Consider the following 15356-nt stretch of genomic DNA (forward strand, 5'->3'; position numbering starts at 1 on the left):
GGAGAAAAAGTGTATGTATTTGCAGCGCAGAATGAAACATGAGCAATCATACCAGCACCAATGCAACGGATTCTATCAGAACTCCGCAAGTTGAGGGTGCTTGGGCGAGAGTAGCATTAGAATGGGTGAGCTCATGCGAAGTCCTTATATTTCACCCATTTTCTTAGGAAGTCCTCGTGTTCCACCCATTTTTTTGCAGATGATTCTTACGACGATACGCGCGACCTGAATTATGGTCCTCAGGTTTATTCACAAATGTGAGTCACGGCACCGTAGCATTTTACTTGATATTAGAACGAGCACGGGAGGTGCAGTGCGCACGCACAAGGAAACAAATGATAGGAGGGGGAAGAAAGGAGAAGGAGTTTATGTATTTGCAGCGCGGAATTAAACGGGTGCGATCATACCAGCACTAATGCACCGGATCCCGTCAGAACTCCGCAGTTAAGTGTGCTTTGGCGAGAGTAGTACTCGGATTGGTGACCTCCTGGGAAGTCCTCGTGTCGCACCAATTTTTTTTCAGACGGGTCGTTCGACGTTACGCGCGACAGGAATTAGGGTCCGCTTGTTTATACGCAAATGTGAGTCAAGAAGCAGGGGCATTTTAATCGATATTAGAACGAGAAGGAGAGGTGCAGTGTGAACGCACAAGGAAACAATTGATGGGAGGGGGAAGGAAGGAGAAGGAGTGTATGTATTTTCAGCAAGAAATGAAACAGGTGCGATCATACCAGCACTAATGCAACGGATTCTATCAGAGCTCCGTAGGTAAGGGTGCTTGGGGGAGAGTAGTACTAGCATGGGTTACCTCCTGCGAAGTCCTTATATTTCACCCATTTTCTTGTGAAGTCCTCGTGTTGCACCCATTTTTTTGCAGATGATTCTTTCGACCTTACGCGCGACTTTAATTATGGTCCACAGATTTATTCGCAAATATGAGTCACGGCGCCGTGGCATTTTACTTGAAATTAGAACGAGAACGGGAGGTGCAGTGCGCACGCACAACGAAACAAATGACGGGAGGGGGAAGAAAGGGGAATGAGTTTATGTATTTGCAGCCCAAAATTAAACAGGTGCGATCATACCAGCACTAATGCACCAGATCCCATCAGAACTCCGCAGTTATGTGTGCCTTGGCGAGAGTAGTACTCGGATTGGTGACCTCCTAGGAAGTCCTCGTGTCGCACTAATTTTTTTTTCAGACGGGTCGTTCGACGTTACGCACGACTGGAACAAGGGTCCACTGGTTTATACGCAAATGTGAGTCAAGAAGCAGGGGCATTTTAATCGATATTAGAACGAGAAAGAGAGATGCAGAGTGCGCGCACAAGGAAACAAATGACGCGAGGGGGGATGGAGGTAGAAAAAGTATATGTATTCGCAGCGCAGAATGAAACATGAGCAATCATACCAGCACCAATGCAACGGATTCTATCAGAACTCCGCGAGTTAAAGGTGCTTGGGCGAGAGTAGCACTAGGATGGGTGACTTCCTGCGAAGTCCTTATATTTCACCCATTTTCTTAGGAAGTCCTCATGTTGCACCCATTTTTTTGCAGATGATTCTTTCGACGATACGCGCGACTTGAATTATGGTCCTCAGGTTTATTCACAAATGTGAGTCATGGCACCGTAGCATTTTACTTGATATTTGAACGAGCACGGGAGGTGCAGTGCGCACGCACAAGGAAACAAATGACGGGAGGGGGAAGAAAGGAGAAGGAGTTTATGTATTTGCAGCGTGGAATTAAACGGGTGCGATCATACCAGCACTAATGCACCGGATCCCGTCAGAACTCTGCAGTTAAGTGTGTTTGGGCGAGAGTAGTACTCGGATGGGAGACCTCTTGGGAAGTCCTCGTGTGCACTAATTTTTTTTTTCAGACGGGTCGTTCGACGTTACGCGCGACTAGAACTAGGGTCCACTGGTTTATACGCAAATGTGAGTCAAGAAGCAGGGGCATTTTAATCGATATTAGAACGAGAAGGAGAGATGCAGAGTACACGCACAAGGAAACGAATGACGGGAGGGGGGATGGAGGGAGAAAAAGTGTATGTATTTGCAGCGCAGAATGAAACATGAGCAATCATACCAGCACCAATGCAACGGATTCTATCAGAACTCCGCAAGTTGAGGGTGCTTGGGCGAGAGTAGCCCTAGAATGGGTGAGGTCATGCGAAGTCCTTATATTTCACCCATTTTCTTAGGAAGTCCTCGTGTTCCACCCATTTTTTTGCAGATGATTCTTTTGACGATACGCGCGACTTGAATTATGGTCCTCAGGTTTATTCATAAAATGTGAGTCACGGCACCGTAGTATTTTACTTTATATTAGAAGGAGCACGGGAGGTGCAGTGCGCACGCACAAGGAAACAAATGACAGGAGGGGGAAGAAAGGAGAAGGAGTTTATGTATTTGCAGCGCGGAATTAAAGGGGTGCGATCATACCAGCACTAATGCACCGGATCCCGTCAGAACTCCGTAGTTAAGTGTGCTTTGGCGAGAGTAGTACTCGGATTGGTGACCTCCTGGGAAGTCCTCGTGTCGCACCAATTTTTTTTCAGACGGGTCGTTCGACGTTACGCGCGACTAGAACTAGTGTCCGCTGGTTTATACGCAAATGTGAGTCAAGAAGCAGGGGCATTTTAATCGATATTATAACGAGAAGGAGAGGTGCAGTGTGAACGCACAAGGAAACAATTGATGGGAGGGGGAAGGAAGGAGAAGGAGTGTATGTATTTTCAGCAAGAAATGAAACAGGTGCGATCATACCAGCACTAATGCAACGGATTCTATCAGAACTCCGTAGGTAAGGGTGCTTGGGGGAGAGTAGTACTAGCATGGGTTACCTCCTGCGAAGTCCTTATATTTCACCCATTTTCTTGTGAAGTCCTCGTGTTGCACCCATTTTTTTGCAGATGATTCTTTCGACGTTACGCGCGACTTGAATTATGGTCCTCAGGTTTATTCGCAAATGTGAGTCACGGCGCTGTATAATTTTACTTGATATTAGAACGAGAACGGGAGGTGCAGTGCGCACGCACAAGGAAATAAATAACGGGAGGGGGAATAAGGGAGAAGGAGTTTATGTATTTGCAGCACGAAATTAAACAGGTTCGATCATACCAGCACTAATGCACCGGATTCCATCAGAACTCCGCAGTTAAGTGTGCTTGGGCGAGAGTAGTAGTCGAATGGGTTACCTCTTGGGAAGTCCTCGTGTCGCACTAATTTCTTTTTCAGACGGGTCGTTCGACGTTACGCGCGACTGGAACAAGGGTCCACTGGTTTATACTCAAATGTGAGTCAAGAAGCAGGGGCATTTTAATCGATATTAGAACGAGAAAGAGAGATGCAGAGTGCACGCACAAGGAAACAAATGACGGGAGGGGGGATGGAGGTAGAAAAAGTATATGTATTCGCAGCACAGAATGAAACATGAGCAATCATACCAGCACCAATGCAACGGATTCTATCAGAACTCCGCCAGTTAAAGGTTCTTGGGCGAGAGTAGCACTAGGATGGGTGACTTCCTAAGAAATCCTTATATTTCACCCATTTTCTTAGGAAGTCCTCGTGTTGCACCCATTTTTTTGCAGATGATTCTTTCGACGATACGCGCGACTTGAATTATGGTCCTCAGGTTTATTGGCAAATTTGAGTCACGCCACCATAGCATTTTACTTGATATTAGAACGAGAACGGGAGGTGCAGTGCGCACGCACAAGGAAACAAATGACGGGAGGGGGAAGAAAGGAGAAGGAGTTTATGTATTTGCAGCGCGAAATTAAAAGGGTGCGATCAAACCAACACAAATGCAACGGATCCCATCAGAACTCCGTAGTTAAGTGTGCTTTGGCGAAAGTAGTACAATGATGGGTTACCTCCTGGGAAGTTCTCGTGTTGCACCCATTTTCTTTTTTTCAGATGTGTCGTTCGACGTTACGCGCGACTTTAATTATGGTTCGCAGATTTATTCGCAAATGTGAGTCACGGCGCCGTGGCATTTTACTTGATATTTGAACGAGAACGAGAAAGAGAGATGCAAAGTGCACGCACAAGGAAACAAATGACGGGAGGGGGGATGGAAGGAGAAAGAGTTTATGTATTTGCAGCGCGAAATTAAATGGGTGCGATCATACCAGCACTATTGCACCGGATCCCATCAGAACTCCGCAGTTAAGTGTGCTTGGGCGAGTGTAGTACTCGGATGTGTGACCTCTTGGGAAGTCCTCGTGTCGCACTAATTTTTTTTTCAGATGGGTCGTTCGACGTTACGAGCGACTGGAACTAGGGTCCACTGGTTTATACGCAAATGTGAGTCAAGAAGCAAGGGCATATTAATCGATATTAGAACGAGAAAGAGAGATGCAAAGTGCACGCACAAGGAAACAAATGACGGGAGGGGGGATGGAGGAAGAAAAAGTGTATGTATTTGCAGCGCAGAATGAAACATGAGCAATCATACCAGCACCAATGCAACGGATTCTATCAGAACTCCGCAAGTTAAGGGTGCTTGGGCGAGAGTAGCACTAGGATGGGTGACCTCCTGCGAAGTCCTTATATTTTACCCATTTTCTTAGGAAGTCCTCGTGTTGCACCCATTGTTTTGCAGATGATTCTTTCGACGATACGCGCGACTTGAATTATGGTCCTCAGGTTTATTCGCAAATGTGAGTCACGGCACCGTAGCATTTTACTTGATATTAGAACGAGCACGGGAGGTGCAGTGCGCACGCACAAGGAAACAAATGACGGGAGGGGGAAGAAAGGAGAAGGAGTTTATGTATTTGCAGCGCGGAATTAAACGGGTGTGATCATACCAGCACTAATGCACCGGATCCCATCAGAACTCCACAGTGAAGTGTGCTTGGGCGAGAGTAGTACTCGGATGGGTGACCTCCTGGGAAGTCCTCGTGTCGCACCAATTTTTTTTCAGACGGGTCGTTCGACGTTACGCGCAACTTGAACTAGGGTCCGCTGGTTTATACTCAAATGTGAATCAAAAAGTAGGGGCATTTTAATCGATATTAGAACGAGAAGGAGAGGTGCAGTGTGAACGCACAAGGAAACAATTGATGGGAGGCGGAGGGAAGGAGAAGGAGTGTATGTATTTTCAGCACGAAATGAAACAGGTGCGATCATACCAGCACTAATGCAACGGATTATATCAGAACTCCGTAGGTAAGGGTACTTGAGCGAGAGTAGTACTAGCATGGGTTATCTCCTGCGAAGTCCTTATATTTCAATAATTTTCTTGTGAAGTCCTCGTGTCGCACCAATTTTTTTTTTTCAGACCGGTCGTTCGACGTTACACGCGTCTGGAACTAGGGTCCGCATGTTTATACGCAAATGTGAGTCATGAAGCTGGGGCATTTTAATCGATATTAGAACGAGAATGAGAAGTGAAGTGTGAACGCACATGAAAACAAATGACGGGAGGGGGAAGAAAGGCAAAGGAGTGTATGTATTTGCAGTGCGAAATTAAACAGGTGCGATCATACCAGCACTAAAGCCCCGGATCCCATCAGAACTCCGCAGTTAAGTGTGATTGGCGAAATTAGTACTCTGATGGTTGACCTCCTGGGAAGTCCTCGAGTCGCACCAATTTTTTTTCAGACGGGTTGTTCGACGTTACGCGCGTCTGGAACTAGGGTCCGCTGGTTTATACGCAAATGTGAGTCAAGAAGCAGGGGCATTTCAATCGATATTAGAACGAGAATGAAAGGTGAAGTGTGAACGCACAAAAACAAATGACGGGAGGGGGAAGAAAAGAGAAGGAGTGTATGTATTTGCAGCGCAAAATTAAATAGGTGCGATCATACCAGCACAAAAGCTCCGGATCCCATCAGAACTCCGCAGTTAAGTGTGCTTGGACGAGAGTAGTACTTGGATGGGTGACCACCTGGGAAGCCCCCGTGTTGCTCCTATTTTTTTTCGGATGGGTTGTTCGACGATACGCGCGAATGGAATTATAAACTGCTGGTTCATTTGCATAGGTGAGTCACGGTGCCGGGGCATATTACTTAATATTAGAACGAGAAAGAGAGATGCAAAGTGCACGCACAAGGAAACAAATGACGGGAGGGGGGATGGAAGGAGAAAGAGTTTATGTATTTGCAGCGCAAAATTAAACGTGTGCGATCATACCAGCACTAATGCACCGGATCCCATCAGAACTCCGCAGTTAATTGTGCTTGGGCGAGAGTAGTACTCGAATGGGTGACCTCCTGGGAAGTCCTCGTGTCGCACTAATTTTATTTTTCAGACGGGTCGTTCGACGTTAAGCGCGACTTTAACGAGGGTCCACTGGTTTATATGCAAATGTGAGTCAAGAAGCAGGGGCATTTTAATCGATATTAGAACGAGAAGGAGAGATGCAGAGTGCACGCACAAGGAAACAAATGACGGGAAGGGGGATGGAGGGAGAAAAAGTGTATGTATTTGCAGCGCAGAATGAAACATGAGCAATCATACCAGCACCAATGCAACGGATTCTATCAGAACTCCCCAAGTTAAGGGTGCTTGGGCGAGAGTAGCACTAGGATGGGTGACCTCCTGCGAAGTCCTTATATTTCACCCTTTTTCTTAGGAAGTCCTCGTGTTGTACCCATTTTTTTGCAGATTATTCTTTCGACAATACGCGCGACTTGAATTATGGTCCTCAGGTTTATTCGCAAATGTGAGTCACGGCACCGTAGCATTTTACTTGATATTAGAACGAGCACGGGAGGTGCAGTGCGCACGCACAAGGAAACAAATGACGGGAAGGGGAAGAAAGGATAAGGAGTTTATGTATTTGCAACGCAAAATTAAATTGGTGCGATCATACCAGCACTAATGCACCAGATCCCATCAGAACTCCGCAGTTAAGTGTGCTCGGGCGAGAGTAGTACTCGGATGGGTGACCTTCTGGGAAGTCCTCGTGTCGTACCAATTTTTTTTCAGACGGGTCGTTCAACATTATGCGCGACTGGAACTGGGGTCCGCTGGTTTATACGCAATTGTGAGGCAAGAAGCAGGGGCATTTTAATCGATATTAGAATGAGAATGAGAGGTGCAGTGTGAACGCACAAGGAAATAAATGATGGGAGGGGGGGAGGGAAGAAGGAGTGTATGTATTTTCAGCACCAAATTAAACAGGTGCGGTCACACCAGCACAAATGCACCGGATCCCATCAGAACTCCTTAGTTAAGTGTGCTTTGGCGAAAGTAGTACAATGATGGGTTACCTCCTGCGAAGTTCTCGTGTTGCACCCATTTTCTTTTCTTCAGATGTGCCGTTCGACGTTACGCGCGACTTTAATTATGGTCCGCAGATTTATTCGCAAATGTGAGTCACGGCGCCGTGGCATTTTACTTGATATTTGAACAAGAACGAGAGGTGCAGTGCGCACGCACAAGGAAACAAATGACGGGAGGGGGAAGAAAGGAGAAGGAGTGTATGTTTTTGCAGCGCGAAATGAAACAGGTGCGATCATACCAGCACAAATGCAACGGATTCTATCAGAACTCCGTAGGTAAGGATGCTTGGGCGAGAGTAGTACTAGCATGGGTTACCTCCTGCGAAGTCCTTATATTTCACCCATTTTCTTGTGATGTCCTCGTGTTGCACCCATTTTTTTGCAGATGATTCTTTCGATGTTACGCGCGACTTGAATTATGCGCCTCAGGTTTATTCGCAAATGTGAGTCACGGCGCTGTAGCATTTTACTTGATATTAGAACGAGAACGGGAGGTGCAGTGCGGACGCACAAGGAAACAAATGACGGGAGGAGGAAGAAAGGGGAATAAGTTTATGTATTTGTAGCGCAAAATTAAACAGGTGCGATCATACCAGCACTAATGCACCGGATCCCATCAGAACTCCGCAGTGAAGTGTGCTTTGGCGAGATTAGTACTCGGATGGGTGACCTCCTGGGAAGTCCTCGTGTCGCACAAATTTTTTTTCAGACGGGTCGTTCGATGTTACGCGCGTCTGGAACTAGGGTCCGCTGGTTTATACGCAAATGTGAGTCAAGAAGCAGGGGCATTTTAATCGATATTAGAACGAGAATGAGAGGTGAAGTGTGAACGCACAAGGAAACAAATGACGGGAGGGGGAAGAAAGGAGAAGGAGTGTATGTATTTGCAGCGCGAAATTAAAAAGGTGCGATCATACCAGCACTAAAGCTCCGGATCCCATCAGAACTCCGCAGTTAAGTGTGCTTGGGCGAGAGTAGTACTCGGATGGGTCACCACCTGGGAAGCCCTCGTGTTGCACCTATTTCTTTTTTCGGATGGGTTGTTCGACGTTACGCGCGAATGGAATTATAAACCGCTGGTTCATTTGCAAAGGTGAGTCACGGTGCCGGGGCATATTACTTGATATTAGAACGAGAAAGAGAGATGCAGAGTGCACGCACAAGGAAACAAATGACGGGAGGGGAGTTGGAAGGAGAAAGAGTGTATGTATTTGCAGTGCAGAATAAAACATGAGGGATCATACCAGCACTAATGCAACGGATTCTATCAGAACTCCGCAGTTAAGGGTGCTTGGGCGAGAAAAGTACTCGGATGGGTGACCTCCTGCGAAGTCCTTATATTTCACCCATTTTCTTTGGTGGTCCTCGTGTTGCACCCATCTTTTTGCAGATGATTCTTTCGACGTTACGCGCGACTTGATTTATAGTCTGCAGGTTTATTCGCAAATGTGAGTCACGGCGCCGTTGCATTTTACTTGATATTAGAACGAGGACGGGAAGTGCAGTGCGCACGCACAAGGAAACAAATTACGGGATGAGGATGAAAAGAGAGGGAGTGTATGTATTTGAAGCGCAAAATTAAACAAGTGGCATCATACCAGCACTAATGCACTGGATCCCATCAGAACTCTGCAGTTAAGTGTACTTTGGCGAGAGTAGTACAAGGATGGGTGACCTCTTGGGAAGTCCTCGTATCGCAACAATTTTTTTTCAGATGGGTTGTTCGACGTTACGCGCGACTGGAACTATGGTCCGCTGGTTTATATGCAAATGTGAGTCAAGAATCAGGGGCATTTTAATCGATATTAGAACGAGAAGGAGAGGTGCAGTGTGAACGCACAAGGAAACAAATGATGGGAGGGGGGGAGGGAAGAAGGAGTGTATGTATTTTCAGCACAAAATTAAACAGGTGCGGTCACACCAGCACAAATGCACCAGATCCCATCAGAACTCCGCAGTTAAGTGTGCTTTGGCGAAAGTAGTACAATGATGGGTTACCTCCTGGGAAGTTCTCGTGTCGCACCCATTTTCTTTTTTTCAGATGTGCCGTTCGACATTACGCGCGACTTTAATTATGGTCCGCAGATTTTTTCGCAAATGTGAGTCACGGCGCCGTGGCATTTTACTTGATATTTGAACGAGAACGAGAGGTGCAGTGCGCACGCACAAGGAAACAAATGACGGGAGGGGGGATGAAGGGAGAAAAAGTGTATGTATTTGCAGCGCATAATGAAACATGAGCAATCATACCCGCACCAATGCAACGGATTCTATCAGAACTCCGCAAGTTAAGGGTGCTTGGGCGAGAGTAGCACTAGGATGGGTGACCTCCTGCGAAGTCCTTATATTTCACCCATTTTCTTAGGAAGTCCTCGTGTTGCACCCATTTTTTTGCAGATGATTCTTTCGACGATACGCTCGACTTGAATTATGGTCCTCAGGTTTATTCGCAAATGTAAGTCACGGCACCGTAGCATTTTACTTTATATTAGAACGAGCACGGGAGGTGCAGTGCGCACGCACAAGGAAACAAATGACGGGAGGGGGGATGGAGGGTGAAAAAGTGTATGTATTTGCAGCGCAGAATGAAACATGAGCAATCATACCAGCACCAATGCAACGGATTCTATCAGAACTCCCCAAGTTAAGGGTGCTTGGGCGAGAGTAGCACTAGGATGGGTGACCTCCTGCGAAATCCTTATATTTCACAAATTTTCTTAGGAAGTCCTTGTGTTGCACCCATTTTTTTGCAGATGATTCTTTCGACGATACGCGCGACTTGAATTATGGCCCTCAGGTTTATTCGCAAATGTGAGTCACGGCACCGTAGCATTTTACTTTGTATTAGAAGGAGCACGGGAGGTGCAGTGCGCAGCACAAGGAAACAAATGACGGGAGGGGGAAGAAAGGGGAATGAGTTTATGTATTTGCAGCGCAAAATTAAACAGGTGCGATCATACCAGCACAAATGCACCGGATCTCATCAGAACTCCGCAGTTAAGTGTGCTTTGCTGAAAGTAGTACAATGATGGGTTACCTCGTGGGAAGTTCTCGTGTTGCGCCCATTTTTTTTTTCAGATGTGTCGTTCGACGTTACGCGCGACTTTAATTATGGTCCGCAGATTTATTCGCAAATGTGAGTCACGGCGCCGTGACATTGTACTTGATATTTGAACGAGAACGAGAGGTGCAGTGCGCACGCACTTGGAAACAAATGAGGGGAGGGGGAAGAAAGGAAAAGGAATTTATGTATTTGCAGCGCGAAATTAAACAGGTGTGATCATACCAGCACTAATGCACCGGATCCCATCAAAACTCCGCAGTTAAGTGTGCTTGGGCGAGAGTAGTACTCGGATGGGTGACCTCCTGCGAAGTCCTCGTGTCGCACCAATTTTTTTTCAGACGAGTCGTTCGACGTTACGCGCCACTGGAACTAGGTTCCGCTGGTTTATACGCAAATGTGAGTAAAAAAGCAGGGGCATTTTAATCGATATTAGAACGAGAAGGAGAGGTGCAGTGTGAACGCACAAGGAAACAATTGATGGGAGGGGGAGGGAAGGAGAAGGAGTGTATGTATTTTCAGCACGAAATGAAACAGGTGCGATCATACCAGCACTAATGCAACGGATTCTATCATAACTCCGTAGGTAAGGGTGCTTGGGCGAGAGTAGTACTAGCATGGGTTACCTCCTGCGAAGTCCTTATATTTCACCCATTTTCTTAGGAAGTTCTCGTGTTGCACCCATTTTTTTGCAGATGATTCTTTCGACGATACGCGCGACTTGAATTATGGTCCTCAGGTTTATTCGCAAATGTAAGTCACGGCAACGTAGCATTTTACTTTATATTAGAAGGAGCACGGGAGGTGCAGTGCGCACGCACAAGGAAACAAATGACGGGAGGGGGAAGAAATGGGAATGAGTTTATGTATTTGCAGCGCAAAATTAAACAGGTGCGATCATACCAGCACAAATGCACCGGATCCCATCAGAACTCCGCAGTTAGGTGTGCTTTGGTGAAAGTAGTACAATGATGGATTACCTCGTGGGAAGTTCTCGTGTTGCACCCATTTTCTTTTTTTTCAGATGTGTCGTTCGACGTTACGCGCGACTTTAATTATGGTCCGAAGATTTATTCGCAAATGTGAGTCACGGCGTCGTGGCATTGTACTTGATATTTGAACGAGAACGAGAGGTGCAGTGCGCACGCACTTGGAAACAAATGACGGGAGGGGGAAGAAAGGAGAAGGAATTTATGTATTTGCAGCGCGAAATTAAACAGGTGCGATCATACCAGCATTAATGCTCCGGATCCCATCAGAACTCCGCAGTTAAGTGTGCTTGGGCGAGGGTAGTACTCGGATGGGTGACTACCTGGGAAGCCCTCGTGTTGCACCTTTTTTTTTTCGGATGGGTTGTTCGACGTTACGCGCGAATGGAATTATAAACCGCTGGTTCATTTGCAAAGGTGAGTCACGGTGCCGGGGCATATTACTTGATATTAGAACGAGAAAGAGAGATGCAGAGTGCACGCACAAGAAAACAAATGACGGGAGGGGGGATAGAATGAGAAAGAATGTATGTATTTGCAGTGCGGAATGAAACATGAGGGATCATACCAGCACTAATGCAACGGAATCTATCAGAACTCCGTAGTTAAGGGTGCTTGGGCGAGAAAAGTACTCGGATGGATGACCTCCTGCGAAGTCCTTATATTTCACCCATTTTCTTGGGAGATCCTCGTGTTGCACCCATCTTTTTGCAGATGATTCTTTCGACGTTACGGGCGACTTGATTTATGGTCCGCAGGTTTATTCGCAAATGTGAGTCACGGAGCCGTGGCATTTTACTTGATATTAGAAGGAGAAGGAATTTATGTATTTGCAGCGCAAAATTAATCAGGTGCGATCATACCACCACTAATGCACCGGATCCCATCAGAACTCCGCAGTTAAGTGTGCTTGGGCGAGAGTAGTACTCGGATGGGTGACCTCTTGGGAAGTCCTTGTGTCGCACTAATTTTTTTTTTCAGACAGGTCGTTCGACGTTATGCGCTACTGGAACTAGGGTCCACTAGTTTATACACAAATGTGAGTCAAGAAGCAGGGGCATTTTAATCGATATTAGAACGAAAAGGAGAGATGCAGAGTGCACGCACAAGGAAACAAATGACGGGAGGGGGGATGGAGGGAGAAAAAGTGTATGTATTTGCAGCGCAGAAAGAAACATGAGCAATCATACCAGCACCAATGCAACGGATTCTATCAGAACTCCGCAAGTTAAGGGTGCTTGGGCGAGAGTAGCACTAAGATGGGTGACCTCCTGCGAAGTCCTTTTATTTCACCCATTTTCTTAGGAAGTTCTCGTGTTGCAACCATTTTTTTGCAGATGATTCTTTCGACGATACGCACGACATGAATTATGGTCCTCAGGTTTATTCGCAAATGTGAGTCACGGCACCGTAGCATTTTACTTGATATTAGAACGAGCACGGGAGGTGCAGTGCGCAGGCACAAGGAAACAAAAGACGGGAGGGGGGATGGAGGGAGAAAAAGTGTATGCATTTGCAGCGTAGAAAGAAACATGAGCAATCATACCAGCACCAATGCATCGGATTCTATCAGAACTCTGCAAGTAAATTGTGCTTGGGCGAGAGTAGCACTAGGATGGGTGACCTCCTGCGAAGTCCTTATATTTCACCCATTTTCTTAGGAAGTCCTTGTGTTGCACCCATTTTTTTGCAGATGATTCTTTCGACGTTACGCGCGACTTGAATTATGGTCCTCAGGTTTATTCGCAAATGTGAGTCACGGCGCTATAGCATTTTACTTGATATTAGAACGAGAACGGGAGGTACAGTGCGCACGCACAAGGAAACAAATGACGGGAGGGGGAAGAAAGGGCAATGAGTTTATGTATTTGCAGCGCAAAATTAAACAGGTGGGATCATACCAGCACTAATGCACCGGATCCCATCAGAACTCCGCAGTGAAGTGTGCTTGGGCGAGATTAGTACTCGGATGGGTTAACTCCTGGGAAGTCCTCGTGTCGCACCAATTTTTTTCAGACGGGTTGTTCGACGTTACACGCATCTGGAACTAGGGTCCGCTGGTTTATACGCAAATGTGAGTCAAGAAGCAGGGGCATTTTAATCGATATTAGAACGAGAATGAGAGGTGAAGTGTGAACACACAAGGAAACAAATGACGGGAGGGAGAAGAAAGGAGAAGGAGTGTATGTATTTCCAGCGCGAATTTAAACAGGTGCGATCTTACCAGCACTAAAGCCCTGGATATGATCAGAACTCCGCAGTTAAGTGTGCTTGGGCGAGCGTAGTACTCAGATGGGTGACCACTTGGGATGCCCTCGTGTTGCACCTATTTTTTTTTGGATGGGTTTTTCGACGTTATGCGCGAATGGAATTATAAACCGCTGGTTCATTTGCAAAGGTGAGTCACGGTGTCAGGGCATATTACTTGATATTAGAACGAGAAAGAGAGATGTAGAGTGCACGCACAAGGAAACAAATGACAGGAGGGGGGATGGAAGGAGAAAGAGTGTATGTATTTGCAGTGCAGAATGAAACATGAGGGATCATACCAGCACTAATGCAACGGATTCTATCAGAACTCCGCAGTTAAGGGTGCTTGGGCGAGAAAAGTACTCGGATGGGTGACCTCCTGCGAAGTCCTTATATTTCACCCATTTTCTTGGGAGGTCGTCGTATTGCACCCATCTTTTTGCAGATGATTCTTTCGATGTTACGCGCGACTTGATTTATGGTCTGCAGGTTTATTCGCAAATGTGAGTCACGGCGCCGTGGCATTTTACTTGATATTAGAACGAGTACGGGAGGTGCAGTGCGCACGCACAAGGAAACAAATGACGGGAGGAGGAAGAAAAGAGAAGGAGTGTATGTATTTAAAGCGCAAAATTAAACAAGTGGCATCATACGAGCACTAATGCACCGGATCCCATCAGAACTCCGCAGTTAAGTGTGCTTTGGTGAAAGTAGTACAATGATGGGTTACCTCCTGGGAAGTTCTCGTGTTGCACCCATTTTTTTTTTTCAGATGTGCCGTTAGACGTTACGCGCGACTTTAATTATGGTCCGCAGATTTATTCGCAAATGTGAGTCACGGCGCCGTGGCATTTTACTTGATATTTGAACGAGAACGAGAGGTGCAGTGTGCACGCACAAGGAAACAAATGAGGGGAGGGGGAAGAAAGGAGAAGGAGTATGTTTTATCAGCGCGAAATGAAACAGGTGCGATCATTCCAGCACTAATGCAACGGATTCTATCAGAACTCCGTAGGTAAGGGTGCTTGGGCGAGAGTAGTACTAGCATGGGTTACCTCCTGCGAAGTCCTTATATTTCACCCATTTTCTTGTGAAGTCCTAGTGTTGCACCCATTTTTTTGCAGATAATTCTTTCGACGTTACGCGCGACTTGAATTATGGTCCTCAGGTTTATTCGCAAATGTGAGTCACGGCGCTGTAGCATTTTACTTGATACTAGAACGAGAACGGGAGGTGCAGTGCGCACGCACAAGGAAATAAATGACGGGAGGGGGAAGAAAGGAGAAGGAGTTTATGTATTTGCAGCGCGGAATTAAACGGGTGCGATCATACCAGCACAAATGCACCGGATCCCATCAGAACTCCGCAGTTAAGTGTGCTTTGGTGAAAGTAGTACAATGATGGGTTACCTCCTGGGAAGTTCTCGTGCTGCACCCATTTTTTTTTTTCAGATGTGCCGTTTGACGTTACATGCGACTTTAATTATGGTCCGCAGATTTATTCGCAAATGTGAGTCACGGCGCCGTGGCATTTTACTTGATATTTGAACAAGAACGAGAGGTGCAGTGTGCACGCACAAGGAAACAAATGACGGGAGGGGGAAGAAAGGAGAAGGAGTATGTTTTATCAGCGCGAAATGAAACAGGTGCGATCATTCCAGCACTAATGCAACGGATTCTATCAGAACTCCGTAGGTAAGGGTGCTTGGGCGAGAGTAGTACTAGCATGGGTTACCTCCTGCGAAGTCCTTATATTTCACCCATTTTCTTGTGAAGTCCTCGTGTTGCACCCATTTTTTTGCAGATGATTCTT

The 15356-nt window shown here is 46.4% G+C and overlaps 6 non-coding genes and 19 pseudogenes across 6 annotated transcripts; all 25 read left to right on the forward strand.

Moving 5' to 3' along the window:
• Nucleotides 1-393: 393 nt before the first annotated feature.
• On the forward strand, nt 394-512 carry LOC148262109 (5S ribosomal RNA; annotated as a pseudogene).
• Nucleotides 513-1071: 559 nt separating this feature from the next.
• Nucleotides 1072-1190, forward strand: LOC148262110 (5S ribosomal RNA; annotated as a pseudogene).
• A 562-nt stretch (nt 1191-1752) lies between these two features.
• Nucleotides 1753-1870, forward strand: LOC148262111 (5S ribosomal RNA; annotated as a pseudogene).
• Nucleotides 1871-2434: 564 nt separating this feature from the next.
• On the forward strand, nt 2435-2553 carry LOC148262112 (5S ribosomal RNA; annotated as a pseudogene).
• A 559-nt stretch (nt 2554-3112) lies between these two features.
• LOC148262113 (5S ribosomal RNA) lies at nt 3113-3231 on the forward strand (annotated as a pseudogene).
• A 562-nt stretch (nt 3232-3793) lies between these two features.
• LOC148262114 (5S ribosomal RNA) lies at nt 3794-3912 on the forward strand (annotated as a pseudogene).
• A 216-nt stretch (nt 3913-4128) lies between these two features.
• Nucleotides 4129-4247, forward strand: LOC148262115 (5S ribosomal RNA; annotated as a pseudogene).
• Nucleotides 4248-4809: 562 nt separating this feature from the next.
• LOC148262116 (5S ribosomal RNA) lies at nt 4810-4928 on the forward strand. The gene has a single exon (XR_015820767.1). It is a non-coding gene; the product is annotated as a 5S ribosomal RNA (ribosomal RNA).
• Nucleotides 4929-5490: 562 nt separating this feature from the next.
• On the forward strand, nt 5491-5608 carry LOC148262117 (5S ribosomal RNA; annotated as a pseudogene).
• Nucleotides 5609-5811: 203 nt separating this feature from the next.
• On the forward strand, nt 5812-5930 carry LOC148262118 (5S ribosomal RNA). The gene has a single exon (XR_015820896.1). It is a non-coding gene; the product is annotated as a 5S ribosomal RNA (ribosomal RNA).
• Nucleotides 5931-6136: 206 nt separating this feature from the next.
• Nucleotides 6137-6255, forward strand: LOC148262119 (5S ribosomal RNA). Its single transcript, XR_015820310.1, has one exon. It is a non-coding gene; the product is annotated as a 5S ribosomal RNA (ribosomal RNA).
• Nucleotides 6256-6818: 563 nt separating this feature from the next.
• Nucleotides 6819-6937, forward strand: LOC148262120 (5S ribosomal RNA). Its single transcript, XR_015820092.1, has one exon. It is a non-coding gene; the product is annotated as a 5S ribosomal RNA (ribosomal RNA).
• A 204-nt stretch (nt 6938-7141) lies between these two features.
• On the forward strand, nt 7142-7260 carry LOC148262121 (5S ribosomal RNA; annotated as a pseudogene).
• A 563-nt stretch (nt 7261-7823) lies between these two features.
• LOC148262122 (5S ribosomal RNA) lies at nt 7824-7942 on the forward strand (annotated as a pseudogene).
• A 205-nt stretch (nt 7943-8147) lies between these two features.
• LOC148262123 (5S ribosomal RNA) lies at nt 8148-8266 on the forward strand. The gene has a single exon (XR_015820882.1). It is a non-coding gene; the product is annotated as a 5S ribosomal RNA (ribosomal RNA).
• Nucleotides 8267-9151: 885 nt separating this feature from the next.
• Nucleotides 9152-9270, forward strand: LOC148262124 (5S ribosomal RNA; annotated as a pseudogene).
• A 920-nt stretch (nt 9271-10190) lies between these two features.
• Nucleotides 10191-10309, forward strand: LOC148262125 (5S ribosomal RNA; annotated as a pseudogene).
• Nucleotides 10310-10516: 207 nt separating this feature from the next.
• LOC148262126 (5S ribosomal RNA) lies at nt 10517-10635 on the forward strand (annotated as a pseudogene).
• A 559-nt stretch (nt 10636-11194) lies between these two features.
• Nucleotides 11195-11313, forward strand: LOC148262127 (5S ribosomal RNA; annotated as a pseudogene).
• Nucleotides 11314-11523: 210 nt separating this feature from the next.
• On the forward strand, nt 11524-11642 carry LOC148262128 (5S ribosomal RNA). The gene has a single exon (XR_015820933.1). It is a non-coding gene; the product is annotated as a 5S ribosomal RNA (ribosomal RNA).
• A 501-nt stretch (nt 11643-12143) lies between these two features.
• LOC148262129 (5S ribosomal RNA) lies at nt 12144-12262 on the forward strand (annotated as a pseudogene).
• Nucleotides 12263-13181: 919 nt separating this feature from the next.
• On the forward strand, nt 13182-13300 carry LOC148262130 (5S ribosomal RNA; annotated as a pseudogene).
• Nucleotides 13301-13504: 204 nt separating this feature from the next.
• LOC148262131 (5S ribosomal RNA) lies at nt 13505-13623 on the forward strand (annotated as a pseudogene).
• A 560-nt stretch (nt 13624-14183) lies between these two features.
• Nucleotides 14184-14302, forward strand: LOC148262132 (5S ribosomal RNA; annotated as a pseudogene).
• Nucleotides 14303-14862: 560 nt separating this feature from the next.
• LOC148262133 (5S ribosomal RNA) lies at nt 14863-14981 on the forward strand (annotated as a pseudogene).
• The last annotated feature ends 375 nt before the right edge of the window (nt 14982-15356 follow it).

Source organism: Carica papaya, chromosome 5 (assembly GCF_054855325.1).
Source record: "Carica papaya isolate Zhongbai chromosome 5, ASM5485532v1, whole genome shotgun sequence".
NCBI lineage: Eukaryota > Viridiplantae > Streptophyta > Magnoliopsida > Brassicales > Caricaceae > Carica > Carica papaya.